Source organism: Mus pahari, chromosome 12 (assembly GCF_900095145.1).
Source record: "Mus pahari chromosome 12, PAHARI_EIJ_v1.1, whole genome shotgun sequence".
NCBI classification, from domain to species: domain Eukaryota; kingdom Metazoa; phylum Chordata; class Mammalia; order Rodentia; family Muridae; genus Mus; species Mus pahari.
This window is the reverse complement of record NC_034601.1, coordinates 39,567,836-39,572,463: the sequence shown is the minus strand read 5'-3', so window position 1 is coordinate 39,572,463 and position 4,628 is coordinate 39,567,836. Positions and strand designations below refer to the sequence as shown.

The 4,628-nt window shown below is 37.1% G+C and overlaps 1 protein-coding gene across 2 annotated transcripts in view; it reads right to left on the bottom strand.

Annotated features, from left to right (window-relative positions):
* The window catches only part of LOC110329937 (cell surface glycoprotein CD200 receptor 2-like), a 24,259-nt gene extending 20,194 nt beyond the window's left edge, over positions 1-4,065 (bottom strand). The window contains exon 1 of one of the 2 annotated variants that reach the window (XM_021209881.1): positions 4,006-4,065. The gene's annotated coding sequence lies outside the window, so the exon portion shown is untranslated. The remainder of the gene's footprint in view (positions 1-4,005) is intronic. The other variant, XM_021209882.1, reaches the window with a different exon arrangement.
* Positions 4,066-4,628: the final 563 nt, after the last annotated feature.

The window sequence follows — 4,628 nt, the reverse complement described above, 5'->3', positions numbered from 1 at the left end:
TTCTGCATCAGCTCCTGCTCCCTGACCCGCTTGAGTTCCAGTCCTGCATCCTTTGGTGATCAACAGCAGTATGGAAATGTAAGCCAAATAAACTCTTTCCTCCCCAACTTGCTTCTTGGTCATGATGTTTGTGCAGGAATAGAAACCCTGAGTAAGACATGTCCTCATGATTCACTTACCCCATGGTGACTTCTCTCTCTTCACCTCCCTGCTCTCCCCTTATCATCTCTGCTCACAATCCATCCCCAGTGAACTGAATACATATTTTGTATTATATATATATATATATATATATATATATATATATATATATATATATTTACAAGATCACAACATATAGTTTGGATATTCACCTTTTTTTTCTCCTCATAATTATTTTTTGCCTAAACATTACTTTGTCTGGTTCAGGCCATAGTTAATTATTTTGGGGGGAAGGTTACTATTTACATAAATATATATTTCCATTCTTTCATTTGCAATCAATTTGTATCTTTCATCTAAAGTTATTCATTTATACACAGAACATAATTGGAACACATTTAGCCCCCCCATTCTATTGACTTCTGACTTTAGCTAGAAAGTTTAATCAACACCATAATGTTAGGTCAGGAAAAACTAATTCTTGCTGCTTTATCACTTGTGTTCTCTCTGTCTTATACATCAGTTGCATACATCGCAACTCCTTTTAATTACTTTTTATTCAGTTTTTTTCTAGTGTTATTTTCTCTCTCATTTCCCTTTTGAGGTTTTGGATATGCTGAAGATTGTAAATAAAATAAATTTATAGGGCTAGAGAGATGGCTCTGCTGTTAAAAACACTAGCTACTATTGTAGAGGGCCCAGTTTCAGTTCACAGAAGCCACACAGCTGATCACAATCACCTGAAACTCCAGTCACAGGGAATCTGACACTGACTCACAAACTAAGGCTCCAGGGCACTTTCCCACTCATGTGCACTAACAAAATATCTGAGTATTCCAAAACCTTCTGCTTCATCAATATATGATCTTATATTGTGGTTTTGACACTTCTGTCTTTGTAGCTTTTTCTAGAGGGCGATGGTAAGAAATATCTTACAGGTGTATCCAGCTTGTACATCACAGTTCTGGTACATCATATCCAATGAATATGCCACTTACCTCACAAATATTAATAAAACTTCTTAAACTCAAGGCATGAAACTCAGGATGCTTCTACACCCACCTTCTCTGGGACAACCAATCCTAACCTCTTTTGGAGTGCTTGCTATGATTTGCTAAATAAATTTCTGTATAACTATGTGTGTCTCATCATTGAGTTCCTGCTTTCACAGAGAAAATAATTAGGAGGCTCATAACACCTCTAGTGTGGTACATTTGTTATAGTGGCAAACCTACACTGATAGTTGACTGTAATTCAAAGTCTTTAATTCATACTACTCTCCTCTCAGGGCTGCATATGATAAAGACATGGTTCATCTCAAATTCAGAAATGACTTTAGTTTCTTGTTCTAGTTCAAAACATAGAAATAATTAAAGTGATATTTTTATTTAAAATCAAATTTTTAGATGAACCGTTTTATACTATGTATGTGGGTGGTTTTTGCCTGAATGTATGTTTTTGCACCACACATGTGTACAGTGCCTGTAAAGACTAGAAGAGGTGTTAGATCTCCTGGAACTGAGTTACAGACAGTTGTGAGCCATTATGTGGGTGCTGTCAACAGATCTCAGGTCCTCTGAAAAAGCAGCTGGTATACTTAAACACTGAGCTATCCCCCAGGTCCAGTGAAAATATTTTTTATGTCTTATTTTTTTAATGCAAGATATATACCACATAAATATATACCTACATGTGATATATACCTATATTCACAGAAAAGTATTCAGCAAATACTAACAGTGTATGTGACCAATAAAAATTAAGGCACTTGGATTTTTAAGTATTTCTTGAATATCATATGAAAAGCATGTCTCAATTTCACAAAAATTAAAATGTCATTTAAGAATAAGAAAATTACAGAGTCTGACCCAATAAAGAAAGAACATACACAGCTGGACCTAGACCTCCCCATACATATATAGCAGATGTGCAGCTTGGCCCTCATGTGAGTCCTGAACAACTGGAACAAGGGCTATCACTAAAGCTGTTGCCTGTATGTGGAATCTGTTCTTCTAGCTAAGCTTCCTTGTCTGGCATCAGTGGAAGAGGAAGCATCTAGCCTTTCAGAGACTTGAAGTGCCAAGGGAGGCAGGGGGATGGGAGGCTGTCCAGGGATCCCCACCAGCTCAGAGGAGAAGAAAGGGGAAGGGGAAGGAATGTGAGAGGGAGTGACCGAGAGGGGGATAGTGAGAAAGATGTAAAGTGAATAAGTAAAAGAAAAATTAATTTAAAAAAATAAGAAATGTACATGCCTAAAAGACCACTGGTAAATATTTCTACAGTAAAAATGAATGCTCATCATAACTATGTAGCAGAGTCTCCTCTTTGCAAAGTAGCACATGGCAGTTTGAGGGCGTGCTCTGTATTAAATTTAAAATGTCTTCAACCAGCTCATGTTTTGGATGTTTTACACCCCAGCTGGTGGAACCATTTTGGAGTCTAAGGGTTTTTAGGAGCAAAAGCCTACATAGAAGAACCAGCCTAGAAGGGGCAGGTTTTAAAAGGTGTAAGTAGATCCATGTTCTGTCTCCCTCTTCTTCTTGCTCTACCATGATGTGAAGATTGTCCATGGCACAATCCAGCCACCAAGGACATCAGACCACAGTGGGTCAGGAAGGGGAAGAAAGGAAAGTGCCAGCATGCTGCTTGCTTGTGCATGTCTCTTTTATTCAGTCAATGCTCTGATGCCACCTGTTCAATCAGTCAGTATGAGTCTTTCTTATCACCTAATCTAGGAAAGCCCTTACAGATCCCTTAATCTCCTGGAGATACTAAATCCAGCCAAGATGAAAATGAAAGTATGTTGAAAATCAATAAGAAAAAAGAAAGAAGAGATAAAACCAATGAGAAACTTGCAACCCCCAAAAAAGAACCCACAAACCCTTTCAGTTTTGTAACCTTATGTATAATAGGTATAAAAAGCCTATCACTCAATTAATGCTAAAAGTGGCAATGTGTTTATATCAAAGACAATGGCTCTGTGAAGTCATCAGTGGGAGCCCTCATTCCTAAAATTCCTCAGACCCTCCGCTCTGCTCACATTGACTCCCACTGTATTAATTCTGCAGCTCACAAGCAACCTCATAATTCTATGCCTCTTCATAGATAAGTATCGTAATTTATAATGCTCTCTTGTTAGCATATCAGAATTAAAGCCTGAAATTCACAACAGACTTCCCAAAGCACTCTCTAGATAACCCCACATACACACAACACACACACACATACATAAACACAACCATACTTTAAGCACTACATGTATGAGTCTGCAAATCTACTATATCAGTCCTCCAGAGATATGTCAAAACTATAATTTAAAATAACAGAAGAGGTAAAAAGTCATCCTAAAATAATACATGATTATAATGATTTAAAGTAAAAAGAATAAAAGAACTATTTTGTTTTTAGAAACAGTGTTATGAAACTTAATTCTCAGTGATGAAGGAAAGCTGGAGACCATAGAAAATAAATCCATTATTAGCATTAAATGGAAAGAACTCTGTGTGCCTCTGGGTACTTAGAAATAAATGCAAAGCCATAAGTGGATAGAATTGCCATTTTCTAAAGGAGTAAATTTAATTCCTATCAAAAGGGCATAAGTCAACTGAAGGCATCCACTGCATTATATACCTAACTCCAATTCTTTAATGAATCTATTTAGGAATCTAATAGAAGAGAAAGTGAGAGGAAGATTGATCTGAGGCCAATCTCAGTGCAACATCAGGAGAAGAGAAACATGAAAGAGAGTCTGAAATGTTGAAAATAAGAGCAAAAGACAAATACAAATTAATTTGAATTTAAGAAGAGATAATTCAGAGAGTGAAGAAGATTTAATAACTGGATCCATAAATGCAGTCTACTTACCAGTCATCAGACTCTTGCTCCAAACCAATGACAAGCAGAGCAGATCTTTCTGACTATGTGTGCTCCTTGCAGTCACATCTCGTGACTTTACACAATACTGCAATTTCCTCCTGTGGTCTAGAGCTACACAGTTGGCTTTCATATGCTATGCACATATACTGCAATGCTGTCCAGCCCTCAGAAAGGTGTGACCTCAAGAGGTGTCAAAAACAAGGACAGAAAATTGTTTCCAGCTTAAGTTTTTAAAAAGCAAGCAAGCTAGTGAATACTGACTAAGAAGGATGATTAGTGAACCTGAATTAAAGGGCTTAGACTCTGGAGTAAGACACTTGGCTTCAACCTCTACCACAGCTGTTTCCTAAACTGTGACATGAGCAATATTGTTCATTCTTATTGCAAGAGCTATATAGAAAAGGAATTGATAAATTCATTGTTTTTAATAGCTGAGTAGTACTCCATTGTGTAAATGTACCAAAGTTTCTATATCCATTCCTCTATTGAGGGACATCTGGGTTCTTTCCAGCTTCAGGCTATTATAAATAAGGCTGCTATGAACATAGTGGAGCACGTGTCCTTATTTCCAGTTGGAACATCTTCTGGATATATGCCCAGAAGAGGTATTA